The sequence below is a fragment of the Panulirus ornatus genome, chromosome 32, assembly GCF_036320965.1.
Source record: "Panulirus ornatus isolate Po-2019 chromosome 32, ASM3632096v1, whole genome shotgun sequence".
Taxonomy (NCBI): Eukaryota; Metazoa; Arthropoda; class Malacostraca; order Decapoda; family Palinuridae; genus Panulirus; species Panulirus ornatus.
The window spans coordinates 15,193,063-15,210,562 of record NC_092255.1 but is presented as its reverse complement, the minus strand read 5'-3'; the positions used below and the strand labels follow the sequence as shown (position 1 = coordinate 15,210,562).

Genomic DNA, 17,500 nt, shown 5'->3' with positions numbered 1-17,500 from the left:
CTTTATATACCCTTAGTTATAAGAGGAGTCAAGGAGAACGGACACCGCTTTCTGGGAGAAACTCAGTACACAGGTGGTTTCGATGAAAGAGATCGAGTCTTGCTGCCGGGGGATATGGATGTAGGAGTGGGTGGGTGTGTGGTGGTTGAGGGTGTGTATGAGTTGGTTAGGGCCGTGGGTTCCCCAGCGTAAATTGGAATGACGGAAGAGCTTGTAGAATTGTGTCCTGAAAAGGGACACAAGGAATCCAAGTTTAAAAAAGTTGCGTATAGATTTGAGTGGGCAAAGAGGATTGGAACTCATCGTGTATTAGTGGATTACATGTTAATTGACAGGCTTGCACAGGAGAGTTTGTTGGATGTGGACGTGCTGAGTGGTACAGCAGATGAAATGTCTTTTCATTTCTTGATCGAGGCGAGAGTAAAAAGGTTTGCAGCGATTTTAGGGAAGTAGGACGTAACATATGTTTGAAAGACGTAGTGAAGATGTGTGAGCTCAGGAGAGAGGCCTGTGGGTATGGAAAGCAAGAGAGACTACGTGAATGATGGCACAGGTCGAGATAAATTGATATAAAAAAGGGCAAAGGGAAGAGGGATAGAAGATCGAAAGCTATGTAGATATGTCGTGGGTTTGAGGCGCAGGGCGGTCCAAGTGTCTTGAGGACTGGGATTTCGGTAACCATCGCCACACTCGTGAGTCGCGGCTTATGGCTCCAGTCATTGACCCTGTGAGCACGTGTGCTTCGTCCACTGCCCCCCTCTTACCTTGGGCGCTGCCCCTCGGCACTGTTACCTGACTTCCAGTCCCGTCTCCTTTGTTCTCTCCTCTATTCTTTAAAGACCCGTCAAGTGTGATAGCCGTAGTCATGTTCATCCGGGAATGTATGTGAGGTTATCGTCCCTTACCTTTCTTCCTTCCACAGTGATGAGGGTAGACTGGAGGCTTCCCTCCCCATCTTCTTAACTAGATTCTGGTACCATGCTTGCACCGCTCCTTTGCACTCTCTTCAGCAGCTCTGTGTGTGTGCCTTCTCAAGGGAGGAAGACAAGGCTATTGCTCCATACTCCAGCTTGGGTCGAGTGTGTTGGTGTGTCCGTGTGTCGTATTATCTTTCATTACGAACAGAAAAATGATACTTAGCGAATACATATTTTATATATATATATATATATATATATATATATATATATATATATATATATATATATATATAGAGAGAGAGAGAGAGAGAGAGAGAGAGAGAGAGAGAGAGAGAGAGAGAGAGAGAGAGAGAGAATAAAATCTAAAAGAAAAAAGTGATTATTTTTGCCAGAGATTAGATAAACACAATATATTTACGTTCATCATTACCTGAGAATAATTATCGTAATTTGCGCCGAGATAAACACGTAAGATATATGATAATTACCCTCATACCTTGTTAATACTGACTTTCACACAGTGATGGCAATGTATGAAATCAATATTATGAAAACCACTACCCATATTATGAAAATAAATGAGACCGTAATTGATTTCACACATTGTACCCTCCCGTTATTGCAGCAGACCTTGTAAGAGGACTGAATACCCTTAGAACAATGGACGAACAGCATTTCAAGTTCGCCATGTTAGATGTCCTTTGTTCTATCAAGAGGGTAATGAAGGATTGTATTTGTTCTTTTTTTTTCCTTATATCGGTGTAATGTGTAGTGTAGGATCGTGTTGCTCAGTGAGGTGATTAATATGTGTATGATTCTCTTCACTCTCTCTCTCTCTCTCTCTCTCTCTCTCTCTCTCTCTCTCTCTCTCTCTCTCTCTCTCTCTCTCTATTAGGTGTACCGTGTATGTTTGACTCTCTCTCTCTCTCTCTCTCTCTCTCTCTCTCTCTCTCTCTCTCTCTCTCTCTCTCTCTCTCTCTCTCTCTCTCAGTCTTCCGTTCCTTTTATTCCTTCACTGCTCTTTCCTCTTTTCCTACCCTCTGTCTTCAGACTCCTTACCAAACACCATTTTTTTTTTTGTGTGTGAGCCGTAGATTGAATGATGACGTCAGAAGAGTATTTCCAGCATCTCTAATTCCTTCTCAAATACTAGTCTTCTTCGATTCCTACTCACCCTCAAGCTCCCCTCCTCTTGAATGGTAAGAGAAAATGGGAGTCTGTGGGAGTCTGTCTCTTTAAACGCGCGATCGACTGAAATTCTGGTTCTGATGGCGTAAGTATACGCAAGAGGGGGATCAGAGACCCTTTGCTGTATTCTAGGTTACAGTTTCGTACAGGTGATGATGTGTGCTGTACTGGGGCCATCAGAACCAGAATTTCAGTCGATCGCGCGTTAAAGAGACAGACTCCCATATCTACGTGTATGTGTGTGGGTACAGCGGCAGACAAAGTACCAAGATGGGAGTGTGTTATATATTGACGTCTTAAAGTAAATAGTGAAGACAAAGGGTAAATTAAGTTAACTTTGAGCTTTTTCGTGGGGGGGGGGGGTTTATCTTCTTGACGCTCACCTTCCCTAGGTGGGACACTGTAGTGCTTTTATCCATTTTCTTCTCATGTTTCTGTTTCCATTTTCCATTGCCTTTAGAACCATGACCTTTGACCTGACGCTTATGAGCCAAGGGATCAAAGAGTGAGGAGGTGAAGTGAAGGAGCTTTTTATTTTCCTAGTACGTCGTGGAGATGCGTTTTGTTGAGGTGAGGTTGAGTGTACTTAGGCTTGCCGAGGGTGTAGTGAAGATAGGGGCGAGAGTACCGAGGGTGTAGTGAAGATAGGGGCGAGAGTGCCGAGGGTGTAGTGAAGATAGGGGCGAGTTTGTCGAGGGCATAGTGAAGATGCTCTTACTTGCACTGGCTTCTCCAATTGCTTATACGTCCCTTTCATTGTGAGCCACTGTTCCTTCAGTAGTTCTTTTACTCGTTACTGCTACGGTTGATGACATTACAACAACAACAACAACAACAACAACAACAAATGCTACTTCTACTACTACTACTACCATTGCTACCACCACTACTACTACTAGATTTCAGTGAGGTATATGTTTAGCGAGGCATTTTCTGGGAATGTCTCCCTCCTTCTTAAAGAGTAATGTCTTCAATTGGTGTTCCCCGCGATGTGAAGTGTGGGTTGGGAGGGGGGTGGGTTATTTCCCCGTCATCCGAATTTCTCCCTGAAAGCAGGAAGATGGTCCCGGAGACGTGGCAGTTCAAATTTCCAGCCAGGTCGGGACTTGGGCGTCCGCACGTATCGATTCTCGGCACTCCGCCATGATGGTAAAAAAACAGCATTTTAAACTTAGCTGGTACACACACACACACACACACACACACACACACACACACACACACACACACACACACACACACACACAACTTAGACTAGGGTGTGCGTATGTGAATGTGTATGTTTGATATTCATGTATGTATATATATAAATGTATGTATATATATATTTATATATATTTATATATAATTTCCAGGAATAGAATATATAATTTTATTCCATTCATGGTGATATCTTTTGGTGATTTTGTAGGCAATTTGCTCTTCTTGGCTGGCGAGGAGGGAGTAATAGGAAGTCAGGTTGGGAGGTGGCTGGGAGGGAAGTGGTGTGTGTGTGTGTGTGTGTGTGTGTGTGTGTGTGTGTGTGTGTGTGTGTGTGTATGTGTGTGTGTGTGTGTGTGTGTGTGAGCCAGCCGACCGGTCGGTCTCCCACCACCCCAGGCCGGGTGCTGTACCTGGACTAACCTATTAGCATAATGTAATGCTCTCCGGCCGCGGTGGTGTGGTATTTGTGTGGGGTGTGAGTGCTGGTAATAGGTAGGGTGGGGTTGCTTGATGGGTGGTGGATGTGGTAGAGGTGGTGGATGTGGTCTGTGGCTGTGGCGGCGGCGGCAGTGGTGGTGGTGGGTGGTGATCCTCTTGTCATCCTTTGTCACGTCTACACAAGCAACATATAAGGATTGCATTCTTGTCTTATGTGCCATTTTTCTCTCTTTCTTTCACTTCTTCGTCTCTCTAGATCGCATTCTTTTCTTATAGCCCAATTCTCTCTCTTTCACTTCTTCGTCTCTCTAGATCGCATTCTTTTCTTATAGCCCAATTTTCTCTCTTTCACTTCTTCGTCTCTCTAGATCGCATTCTTGTCTTATGTGCCATTTTTCTCTCTTTCACTTCTTCGTCTCTCTAGATCGCATTCTTGTCTTATAGCCCAATTTTCTCTCTTTCTTTCACTTCTTCGTCTCTCTAGATCGCATTCTTTTCTTATAGCCCAGTTTTCTCTCTATCTTTCACTTCTTCGTCTCTCTAGATCGCATTCTTTTCTTATAGCCCAATTTTCTCTCTTTCACTTCTTCGTCTCTCTAGATCGCATTCTTTTCTTATAGCTCAGTTTTCTCTCTTTCTTTCACTTCTTCGTCTCTCTAGATCGCATTCTTGTCTTATGTGCCATTTTTCTCTCTTTCTTTCACTTCTTCGTCTCTCTAGATCGCATTCTTGTCTTATGTGCCATTTTTCTCTCTTTCTTTCACTTCTTCATCTCTCTAGATCGCATTCTTTTCTTATAGCCCAATTTTCTCTCTTTCTTTCACTTCTTCGTCTCTCTAGACCTTTATTGACTCCGTTTTCCAACAACCGCCACAGCCATGCAGAGGTTCGTAGATCGTAAAAGATATCATCATCATTCATGGAGAGTTCAGGAACATGTAGTTGGACCTTCGTATCTTTCTCCCGTGCATCAGTAACTTTGTGCCATAGGTTTCATTGCGTGATGGATCCCCCACACGCGGGTGACATCAACATGTGAGGATCACTTATATATGTATAGCCACCGCAAACCTATTCTTACTCAAGCCCTTGGCTCACATTGACAGTCCCGGGCTCTTTGTAATTCATAAGTTCTCAGAGGAAGAGGTTATACTTACGTCTCTAAACTTATCTTCCACCAAAATTATTGTACTTACTAATTTACACACACACACACACACACACACACACACACACACACACACATATATATATATATATATATATATATATATATATATATATATATATATATATATATATATATATATATATCCCTGGGGATAGGGGAGAAAGAATACTTCCCACGTATTCCCTGCGTGTCGTAGAAGGCGACTAAAATGGGAGGGAGCGGTGGGCTGGAAATCCTCCCCTCCCGTATATATGTGTGTGTGTGTGTGTGTGTGTGTGTGTGTGTGTGTGTGTGTGTATGAGAGGAGCATGTTTCCTGGTCTGCGACTTTGAGCCCCGTCCAAGATAGGATCGTGGCCACATTTTCAAATGTCTTTAGCAACCCAACCAGCAGGTCACCGTCGGCAATGCTTTTCCTCCTCCCCTCCCATCACCTGTCCCCTGTTCACTCCTCCACCTCGGTCTGCTAAACCACCACCATCAGCTGAAACACAAGTGTTGTGTTCACTGCTTATCATATCTTCCACCCTCTCCTCCCAACTCGTTCAACCAAAAGACAGTCTAATGTCTATCCTGTTGAGTGGTGGTTGGGTGGTGGTGGTTGAGTGGTGGTAGGGTGATGGTGGTTGAGTGGTGGTAGGGTGATGGTGGTTGAGTGGTGGTAGGGTGATGGTGGTTGAGTGGTGGTAGGGTGATGGTGGTTGAGTGGTGGTAGGGTGATGGTGGTTGAGTGGTGGTGGTAGGGTGATGGTGGATGAGTGGTGGTGGTTGAATGGTGGTGGGGTGGTGGTGGTTGAGTGGTAGTAGGGCAGTGGTGGTTGAGTGGTGGTAGGGTGAGTGGTGATTGCCTGTCTTAACTGCCTGTATCCATCGCCTCTGTAGAGTGGAGGTTTCCCTTATCTTTATTTCAATGCATCCATCTACAATGTCAGTCTCCTTATCTTTATTCACGGCAAGCGTATCTCCTCTGATATGAGGTAGTCTCTCTCCCTATCTGTATTCGCTGCACCCGTAGTCCTCTCTCTCTCTCCCTCTCCCTCCCTCCCTCCCTCTCTCTCTCTCTCTCTCTCTCTCTCTCTCTCTCTCTCTCTCTCTCTCTCTCTCTCTCTCTCTCTCTGAAATGGAGGTCTTCCCATCTTCATTTACAGCGCCCCAACTTTACAATTTAAGTATCCCCCGTCTTTATTCACAGTACCCCATCACCTTGCTGAACTAATATATATGTTCATGCCTACCATTCACTTGTCCCGTTAAAGTGGTGCTTACTGTAATGATACGACAGGGAGAGCAAAGATGTATTTGTCATATATCTTACGTTGGCCTACCATTGATGGAGACTTGGGGAAGTGTATGTATTCAATTAAATCAGAAGGTTGCAGGTAAGCATATACACATGATCGAACATATACACATGATCGAACATATACACATGATCGAACATATACACATGATCGAATATATACACATGATCGAACATATACACATGATCGAACATATACACATGATCGAACATATACACATGATCGAACATATACACATGATCGAACATATACACATGATCGAACATATACACATGATCGAACATATACACATGATCGAACATATACACATGATCGAACATATACACATGATCGAACATATACACATGATCGAACATATACACATGATCGAACATATACACATGATCGAACATATACACATGATCGAACATATACACATGATCGAATATATACACATGATCGAACATATACACATGATCGAACATATACACATGATCGAATATATACACATGATCGAACATATACACATGATCGAACATATTAGATGATTTTTATGTAGTCAACGGTGATATATTGGTGATGGGTAGTCATTAAAAGTCGTCTGGTTCTTTAGGCAAAGACCAATGGAAATATATATAAATATATATATATATATATATATATATATATATATATATATATATATATATATATATATATATAACACTTTCTTATAAGCTTGAAGGTATGCACAAACAAATGGTGGAAATCAATAGGTAATTTAAATGTACATGTGTATAGTTATTGGAGGTCACTGCCTGTAAAAAAAAAAGGAAAGAAATGGTGATACATAGTCATTAAATGTCACCCGCTTCTATGTACAGCGACCCAAAGAAATATGTTCACATATATATATATATTTTTTTTTCTTTCTTAAAAGCGCTTGGGGCCAACCAAGCACGGGCGAGCGCGCATGAGAGAAAGGGATAAATCGTTCATATTAATGATGAACGAAAATCGTTGCGTTCTAAAGAACATGTGGCGCTGGGTCGTCTGCCATTATACATAAATCCCACCCCAATCCCACACACACCCCGCCCACACACACCCACCCCAACCACCCACACACCACCAGCCAAAAATATAAGTGTCGACCTATTTCAGGCGATATGTGGAGAGTTACGGTGAAGGTGGGAGGAGGAGGTGGGGTTGGTATATTAAAGGGGTTTTGGTGTTTTTTAAAGCTTTGAGAGACTGAGGTCCATGAAGGCCAAAGGGGGGGTTCTTGGATCTGTTTCCGCAGTGGTGTTTACAGATTTGGGCGGTACGGGAAGATAGAGGGTAAACAGACGGGAGGGAGGATAGATAGACGGGGTTGACAGAGGATGGGGATGGAGGGGTGGGTGGTGAGAGTTTAAACGGGAGGATAGAGGGAAATGTTCGTTTGTGTACTTGGAGGATAGATAGACGGGGTAAAAGATAGACACACACACACACACACACACACACACACACACACACACACATATATATATATATATATATATATATATATATATATATATATATATATATATATATATATATATGATTTTGGAAATTAGATAATGTTAGGTTTGCTGCAGCTTAGTGAGTGGAGTGCAGAGAAGTTTGAGGTAACACAAGTTGGGAATGATCACAAGTTGGCCAGGGTCGAGGTGCTGCCTCCCAGCTGTGGCCAGCAGTGTGGTATAGGCCTCCCAGCTGTGGCCAGCAGTGTGGTATAGGCCTCCCAGCTGTGGCCAGCAGTGTGGTATAGGCCTCCCAGCTGTGGCCAGCAGTGTGGTATAGGCCTCCCAGCTGTGGCCAGCAGTGTGGTATAGGCCTCCCAGCTGTGGCTAGCAGTGTGGTATAGGCCTCCCAGCTGTGGCCAGCAGTGTGGTATAGGCCTCCCAGCTGTGGCCAGCATTGTGGTACAGGCCTCCCAGCTGTGGCCAGCAGTGTGGTACAGGCCTCCCAGCTGTGGCCAGCAGTGTGGTACAGGTCTCCGAGCTGTGGCCAGCAGTATGGTATAGGTCTCCCAGCTGTGGCCAGCAGTGTGGTACAGGCCTCCAGCTGTGGCCAGCAGTGTGGTACAGGCCTCCCAGCTGTGGCCAGCAGTGTGGTACAGGCCTCCAGCTGTGGCCAGCAGTGTGGTATAGGCCTCCCAGCTGTGGCAGCAGTGTGGTATAGGCTCCCAGCTGTGGCCAGCAGTGTGGTACAGGCCTCCAGCTGTGGCCAGCAGTGTGGTACAGGCCTCCCAGCTGTGGCCAGCAGTGTGGTATAGGCTCCCAGCTGTGGCCAGCAGTGTGGTATAGGCCTCCCAGCTGTGGCAGCAGTGTGGTATAGGCTCCCAGCTGTGGCCAGCAGTGTGGTACAGGCCTCCCAGCTGTGGCAGCAGTGTGGTATAGGCCTCCCAGCTGTGGCAGCAGTGTGGTATAGGCTCCCAGCTGTGGCCAGCAGTGTGGTACAGGTCTCCGAGCTGTGGCCAGCAGTGTGGTACAGGTCTCCGAGCTGTGGCCAGCAGTGTGGTATAGGCTCCCAGCTGTGGCCAGCAGTGTGGTATAGGCCTCCCAGCTGTGGCAGCAGTGTGGTATAGGCCTCCCAGCTGTGGCAGCAGTGTGGTATAGGCTCCCAGCTGTGGCCAGCAGTGTGGTACAGGTCTCCGAGCTGTGGCCAGCAGTGTGGTATAGGCCTCCCAGCTGTGGCAGCAGTGTGGTATAGGCTCCCAGCTGTGGCCAGCAGTGTGGTACAGGCCTCCAGCTGTGGCCAGCAGTGTGGTACAGGTCTCCGAGCTGTGGCCAGCAGTGTGGTACAGGCCTCCCAGCTGTGGCCAGCATTGTGGTATAGGCCTCCCAGCTGTGGCCAGCAGTGTGGTTATAGGCCTCCCAGCTGTGGCCAGCAGTGTGGTACAGGCCTCCAGCTGTGGCCAGCAGTGTGGTACAGGCCTCCAGCTGTGGCCAGCAGTGTGGTATAGGCTCCCAGCTGTGGCCAGCAGTGTGGTACAGGCCTCCCAGCTGTGGCAGCAGTGTGGTATAGGCCTCCCAGCTGTGGCAGCAGTGTGGTATAGGCTCCCAGCTGTGGCCAGCAGTGTGGTATAGGCTCCCAGCTGTGGCCAGCAGTGTGGTACAGGCCTCCAGCTGTGGCCAGCAGTGTGGTACAGGCCTCCAGCTGTGGCCAGCAGTGTGGTACAGGTCTCCGAGCTGTGGCCAGCAGTGTGGTACAGGCCTCCAGCTGTGGCCAGCAGTGTGGTACAGGCCTCCCAGCTGTGGCCAGCAGTGTGGTATAGGCTCCCAGCTGTGGCCAGCAGTGTGGTATAGGCTCCCAGCTGTGGCCAGCAGTGTGGTACAGGCCTCCCAGCTGTGGCCAGCAGTGTGGTACAGGCCTCCAGCTGTGGCCAGCAGTGTGGTACAGGCCTCCAGCTGTGGCCAGCAGTGTGGTATAGGCTCCCAGCTGTGGCCAGCAGTGTGGTATAGGCTCCCAGCTGTGGCCAGCAGTGTGGTACAGGTCTCCGAGCTGTGGCCAGCAGTGTGGTATAGGCTCCCAGCTGTGGCCAGCAGTGTGGTATAGGCCTCCCAGCTGTGGCCAGCATTGTGGTATAGGCCTCCCAGCTGTGGCAGCAGTGTGGTATAGGCTCCCAGCTGTGGCCAGCAGTGTGGTTATAGGCCTCCCAGCTGTGGCAGCAGTGTGGTATAGGCCTCCCAGCTGTGGCAGCAGTGTGGTATAGGCTCCCAGCTGTGGCCAGCAGTGTGGTACAGGTCTCCGAGCTGTGGCCAGCAGTGTGGTATAGGCTCCCAGCTGTGGCCAGCAGTGTGGTACAGGCCTCCAGCTGTGGCCAGCAGTGTGGTATAGGCTCCCAGCTGTGGCCAGCAGTGTGGTACAGGCCTCCCAGCTGTGGCAGCAGTGTGGTATAGGCCTCCCAGCTGTGGCAGCAGTGTGGTATAGGCTCCCAGCTGTGGCCAGCATTGTGGTATAGGCCTCCCAGCTGTGGCAGCAGTGTGGTATAGGCTCCCAGCTGTGGCCAGCAGTGTGGTATAGGCTCCCAGCTGTGGCCAGCAGTGTGGTATAGGCTCCCAGCTGTGGCCAGCAGTGTGGTATAGGCTCCCAGCTGTGGCCAGCAGTGTGGTATAGGCCTCCCAGCTGTGGCAGCAGTGTGGTATAGGCTCCCAGCTGTGGCCAGCATTGTGGTATAGGCCTCCCAGCTGTGGCCAGCAGTGTGGTTATAGGCCTCCCAGCTGTGGCCAGCATTGTGGTATAGGCCTCCCAGCTGTGGCAGCAGTGTGGTATAGGCCTCCCAGCTGTGGCAGCAGTGTGGTATAGGCTCCCAGCTGTGGCCAGCAGTGTGGTATAGGCCTCCCAGCTGTGGCAGCAGTGTGGTATAGGCTCCCAGCTGTGGCCAGCAGTGTGGTATAGGCCTCCCAGCTGTGGCCAGCAGTGTGGTATAGGCCTCCCAGCTGTGGCCAGCAGTGTGGTACAGGTCTCCGAGCTGTGGCCAGCAGTGTGGTACAGGTCTCCGAGCTGTGGCCAGCAGTGTGGTACAGGTCTCCGAGCTGTGGCCAGCAGTGTGGTACAGGTCTCCGAGCTGTGGCCAGCAGTGTGGTACAGGCCTCCCAGCTGTGGCCAGCAGTGTGGTATAGGCTCCCAGCTGTGGCCAGCAGTGTGGTTATAGGCCTCCCAGCTGTGGCAGCAGTGTGGTATAGGCCTCCCAGCTGTGGCCAGCAGTGTGGTACAGGTCTCCGAGCTGTGGCCAGCAGTGTGGTACAGGCCTCCCAGCTGTGGCCAGCAGTGTGGTACAGGCCTCCAGCTGTGGCCAGCAGTGTGGTACAGGCCTCCCAGCTGTGGCCAGCAGTGTGGTATAGGCCTCCCAGCTGTGGCAGCAGTGTGGTATAGGCCTCCCAGCTGTGGCCAGCAGTGTGGTACAGGTCTCCGAGCTGTGGCCAGCAGTGTGGTATAGGCCTCCCAGCTGTGGCAGCAGTGTGGTATAGGCTCCCAGCTGTGGCCAGCAGTGTGGTATAGGCTCCCAGCTGTGGCCAGCAGTGTGGTACAGGTCTCCGAGCTGTGGCCAGCAGTGTGGTACAGGCCTCCCAGCTGTGGCAGCAGTGTGGTATAGGCCTCCCAGCTGTGGCCAGCAGTGTGGTACAGGCCTCCAGCTGTGGCCAGCAGTGTGGCAGTGGTGAGGTGCAGTGGTGGTAGTGAGGTATTGTGGCACTGGTGAGGTGTAGTGGTGGTAGTGAGGTGTAGTGGTGGTAGTGAGGTGTAGTGGTGGTGTTGAGGTGTGGTGGGATGGTGAGGTGTAGTGGCAATGATGAGGTTTATTGACAGTGTTGAGGTGTAGTGGCAGTAGTGAGGTGCAGTGGTATTAGTGAGGTGTAGTGGTAGTGATGAGGTGTATTGGCAGTGTTGAGGTTTAGTGGCAGTGTTGAAGAGTAGTGGCATGGTGAGGTGTAGTGGTATTAGTGAGGTGTACTGGCAGCGTTAAGGTGTTGTGGCATGGTGAGGTGTAGTGGTATTAGTGAGGTGTACTGGCAGCGTTGAGTTGTAGTGGCATGGTGAGGTGTGGTGGTATTAGGTGTATTGGCAGCGTTGAGGTGTAGTGGCATGGTGAGGTGTTGTGGTATTAGTGAGGTGTATTGGCAGCGTTGAGGTGTAGTGGCATGGTGAGGTGTAGTGGTATTAGTGAGGTGTATTGGCAGCGTTGAGGTGTAGTGGCATGGTGAGGTGTAGTGGTATTAGTGAGGTGTATTGGCAGCGTTGAGGTGTAGTGGCATGGTGAGGTGTGATGGTATTAGTGAGGTGTATTGGCAGCGTTGAGGTGTAGTGGCATGGTGAGGTGTAGTGGTAGTGGCGAAGACCGACAATTTCATAGTCGTCTTTATCATCCATCATGTAAGGTCCATATATATGTAAATAAGGCCTGAGCATGAGTTACGCATTCTGGGGTGAGTGACGGGGAGGAGTGAGTGACAGTGTGTGTGACGTGACGGTGACTGAAGTGCCGATGGAGTGAGAGGGTGTGACGTGACGAGGGAGTGACACTTGTGCGTGACGTGACCAGGAACTGCAAGGATGCGAAGATGACGATGCAATGAAAAATCTGAGATGTGACTGGAGGAGTGACAGCAACTGATGTGACGAGGGTGTGACGTGACCTAGGAGTAACAGCAAGTAACGGAACGGCGGTGGAGGAGTAACAGCAAGTAACGGAACGGTGGTGGAGGGGTAACAGCAAGTAACGGAACGGTGGTGGAGGAGTAACAGCAAGTAACGGAACGGTGGTGGAGGAGTAACAGAAAGTAACGGACCAGTGGTGGAGTGTGAGACATGTTCCCCTTTTAAACGGTTGGGTAATGTAACACAGGGTGACAGAGTCTCTCCTGGCCCTCCTCCTCTGTTCCAGCAGATAGTAACGTACCACCATCTCTGTTACTTCCCTGTGTATGATCTCAGTCCCTCCGACAGTCGTGGCCCCACGGGAATTTCACAGCCTATTCGTAATACCTTCAGTTCGAGAGATGTATCGTCAATTGTTCCTCTGACTAAGGTAACTGCCAGTTCAGCCGTTTAGATAGGGAGGGAGTGTAGTTTTTAGATTGTTAAGTTCAGGTTTGATGTTGACTGTAACAGCTGCGGGGTACGAAACTTGTTTACATATAGATTATACCCTCTTGGCGTCGGGTTTCTGTTCTGATGGACTTGGCTTCAGTGGTATTGGATTGATGGACTTGGCTTCAGTGGTATTGAACATCTGACAATGGAGATTGTCTTAGGTTTAGCTTGAGTGGCTCGATCGAGGAGGCAATCCATTGGGTCTTAAGGACCATTGTATGACGTATCCTTAATTGCAAAGGGGTTCCAGACCCACTGTATGTGGTACCCTGCAGTGTGAGGGAGAGTTCCAAGGCCATTGTATGTCGTATTTTAAGGCACAAAAGGGTTCCAGTACCATTATATGCGGTATCCTGCAATGGAAAGGAGGTGCGACCCGTTGTACGTGATATCCTGCAGTGTCAAGGGGTTCCAGACCTGATATGTATGGTATCCTGCAGTACAAACGAGTTCCAGGCTTGCTATATGTAGTATCCTGCAGTGCAGAGGGTTTCCAGACCCATTATATGTGGTATCCTGCATTGGAAGGGGTTCCAGACCCATTATATGTGGTATCCTGTAGTGCAGAGGGTTTCCAGACCCATTATATGTGGTATTCTGCAGTGCAGAGGGTTTCCAGGCCCATTATATGTGGTATCCTGCATTGCAAGGGGTTCCTACTTAGATGCCGTCCGTCAGCCTAAGTTGTGGCTTTTCCAGGGAAGCCATAGATTATCCTGATTAGGTCCTGTTCAAGACGTATTAATCAAACGAGGTAGCACATCTCTCCATATGACGCTCTTGGACTTGTGGAAGTTACAACTCCACTTCCGAGAGACCAGAGATATAAATGGGGAACCTCTTTCTCCCCTTTTCTGGTGTCCTTCAAGTCCTGATCCACCACGGGTCTGTGGGTTATTAATGGGTAGAAGTTTAGTGGTTGTTGCACCAGTAGTGGGTGGTTATTGGTTGTTTGCTCTAACCCTCGTCATCTCCGGTGTTTCAGAATGGCTGGCGAGGATTCCTGATGGGCGCGACGCATCCAAGGCCCACGTTCGAATCATGAGTCGTCTTCGGCGAGAAATGGAGCCGGGGGTCTGTTGCCCTACAGACATGAAGGTAAGTCTGTGGTTCTTCACGTGATTGGCTGGCATTACCTGTCGTTGTTCTGGACGCTGGGAGGCCCGCGTAGGGTACCGTCAGCCAGACGACCCCCAAGGGTTTCGAAGGAGGATATCATGGCGACGGTACTCTGTTATTAATCGCCAATTGGTATATTGATCTACCGGAATAGATCGAACTTGAGCCCGTCCTGTGTGATGTATAGAATTCTCCTCATGATTTCGAAAAAAAAAGGAAGGAAAATAGACGAAATCGAAGAGTGGTATCATGTGGCTTCTTCCCAGTCTCGTATATGGAGTCATAAGGTCTTCAAGTCTCGTATATGGAGTCATAAGGTCTTCAAGTCTCGTATATGGAGTCATAAGGTCTTCAAGTCCCGTATATGGAGTCATAAGGTCTTAAAGTCTCGTGAGGAGAGAGAGAGAGAAGAACTATTGTCTTCCTGGAAGGGATGTTTCAGCCGTACAGTCTTTAGGGGATCAACTCACCCGCGGTTGACTGACGTCCCGGAGCTCCGGTATGATCCCCCTCCCCCTCAAGTCATCCTTCTCAAATGGTCGGTGCGTAGCATTAGCTCCCGGATCTTCGCGGGCCGATCGTACCCGAGCCATCCCGCCGCCGTAATTTGTAGCGGGCTCGTCCCGGAGCCGTTTGTTCGTTCGCAGAGCTTGACGTGGGAGGATATATAGGAGGCGGGTAATGTAACATAGCGCGGGTGGCAGTATGTCTCTTTGGCTGAGTGGGTAAGACTAGTCACGGCCAGATGCCTCAGTGGGAGGGGACTGAGGACATCAGCAAGTCTGCCTGTGACATAGGCCTGTCAGCCGAGGACTTCCAATCTTTTGGCTCATGTGAAGCCTCTCAGGTGTCATTGTTGATGCTGGTGAGTACGACGGTATGACCCTTGGCTGCGACGACCTGGCCTTTGACCTAACCCATAAGGGTAGGGTTAAAGGTTTTAGGCCATCGTAACCAAGCAAGGGTCGTCTCGTCGTGCTCAAGGGTCGCACCGTCGCGCTCAAGGGTCGTCAATTTGTGCTCAAGGGTCGTCCCTTCCTGCTCAAGGGTCGTACCGTCGTGCTCAAGGGTCGGTCTCGTCGTGCTCAAGGGTCGTGTCTTCGTGCTCAAGGGTCGTCCCTTCGTGCTCAAGGGTCGTACCATCGTGCTCAAGGGTTGGTCTCGTCATGCTCAAGGGTCGGTCCCGTCATGCTCAAGGGTCGGTCCCGTCATGCTCAAGGGTCGGTCCGTCATGCTCAAGGGTCGGTCCGTCATGCTCAAGGGTCGGTCCCGTCGTGCTCAAGGGTCGGTCCGTCGTGCTCAAGGGTCGGTCCGTCTTGCTCAAGGGTCTCATCGTTGTTGTAAAGCGTCCCATCATCATGCTCAAGGGACGTGCCATCGTCCACAAGAATTGAGACATAGAAAACGGTCGCTGATACACCTAGAGGCGGTTGGATGGACCTAGAAACTTGAGTTCCGAAAGAATGAAAAGTTCAGGAAAATATGGCGAAGGTGATTCTGATGATCGTGTCAACTTCTCCATCCTGTATTTCAAGAGCTGAATTGGTTCAAACACTTCACGTATTACCCTCTGTCAACACTCACAACCTGTTAGGAGTCTTTGATGTTCCTTGTCAGAAGACGAGCCTCCGCTTCTCTCGCTGGTTCAGTGCGACTCGAACCTGACGAAGCATCAGAAGACGAACCTCCACTTTTCGTCACTGGTTCAGTGCGACTCGAACCTGACGAAGCATCAGAAGACGAACCTCCACTTTTCGTCACTGGTTCAGTGCGACTCGAACCTGACGAAGCATCAGAAGACGAGCCTCCACTTTTTGTCACTGGTTCAGTGCGACTCGAACCTGACGAAGCATAAGAAGACGAACCTCCACTTTTCGTCACTGGTTCAGTGCGACTCGAACCTGACGAAGCATCAGAAGACGAGCCTCCACTTTTCGTCACTGGTTCAGTGCGACTCGAACCTGACGAAGCATAAGAAGACGAACCTCCACTTTTCGTCACTGGTTCAGTGCGACTCGAACCTGACGAAGCATCAGAAGACGAGCCTCCATTTCTCTCACTGGTTCAGTGTGACTCGAACCTGACGAAGCATCAGAAGACGAACCTCCACTTTTCGTCACTGGTTCAGTGCGACTCGAACCTGACGAAGCATCAGAAGACGAGCCTCCACTTTTCGTCACTGGTTCAGTGCGACTCGAACCTGACGAAGCATAAGAAGACGAACCTCCACTTTTCGTCACTGGTTCAGTGCGACTCGAACCTGACGAAGCATCAGAAGACGAACCTCCACTTTTCGTCACTGGTTCAGTGCGACTCGAACCTGACGAAGCATCAGAAGACGAGCCTCCACTTTTCGTCACTGGTTCAGTGCGACTCGAACCTGACGAAGCATAAGAAGACGAGCCTCCACTTCTCTCACTGGTTCAGTGCGACTCGAATCTGACGAAGCCACGATATCAAATAGAGAACTATTTTTTTTTCTGAGAGAGTTGTCCTATAAGTACTGCCATACTTATATAAGTCTTATATAAGTCTTATATAAGTGTTACCGTCAAAAAAGGTATTAAGTTATTGTCGTATAAGTAGAGGTTGATGTCTCTGAATCTGTTATTCATCTGTTGCCATTTGGTCATCTTCCTCCTCTACGAGGATCCTAGATAGCTCTCCCATATTTATTCCTGTCTATTCTCTTCTACCTGGGCTGGCTCACGATCGTTCCGACATGAACGTATGTGGGAATCCGTATTCCAAAATCTTTCGTGTGTAAGATTGAATGCAAGTTTGCTCATGGGTCCCAGCAAGGTCATCGTATATATATATATATATATATATATATATATATATATATATATATATATATATATATATATATATATATATATATATATATTATCCCTGGGGATAGGGGATTAAGAATACTTCCCACGTATTCCCTGCGTGTCGTAGAAGGCGACTAAAAGGGGAGGGAGCGGGGGGCTGGAAATCCTCCCCTCTCGTTTTTTTTTTTTTAAATTTTCCAAAAGAAGGAACAGAGAATTGGGCCAGGTGAGGGTATTCCCTCAAAGGCCCAGTCCTCTGTTCTTAATGCTACCTCGCTAACGCGGGAAATGGCGAATAGTTTAAAAGAAAAAAGAATATATATATATATATATATATATATATATATATATATATATATATATATATATATATATCTGGGTCATCTCCCCTCTCCCATGAATGAACTTTGATCTGAGGAACCATTGCCTATCCCAGTGGGAGTATCCCTCAGTACCACTGGTCATGGGGAGGTCGAAGTCCCCCTGGGCAGCAAGAGATCCGGGAACCCCCTCTTACATCTTGGTTACATCTGGTCGGTGTCAAGAAGATGGAAGTCACTCATTACGAAAACGAAAGTTCGCCTCGTAGTGGCATTGCCAGACGCTTCTCACCCAAACCCATGAAAGACGTGAGGCCGCGTCGCCTTTGTCTCCAGCTGGGCCAGAGTCCCAAAGTCTTCCAGGCGTGGCGTCATCGAGTCGGCTCGACGATGTCTCCGCGTCCAGAATTCTACTCACCCTGTGGTTTCAGAGCAGAGCT

General features: G+C 48.9%; 1 protein-coding gene across 1 annotated transcript in view; it reads left to right on the top strand.

Moving 5' to 3' along the window:
* LOC139759060 (5-hydroxytryptamine receptor 1-like) overlaps positions 1-17,500 on the top strand; it is a 719,308-nt gene that overhangs the window by 304,038 nt on the left and 397,770 nt on the right. Inside the window, 1 exon segment of the mRNA XM_071680984.1 lies at positions 13,788-13,900. The gene's annotated coding sequence lies outside the window, so the exon portion shown is untranslated.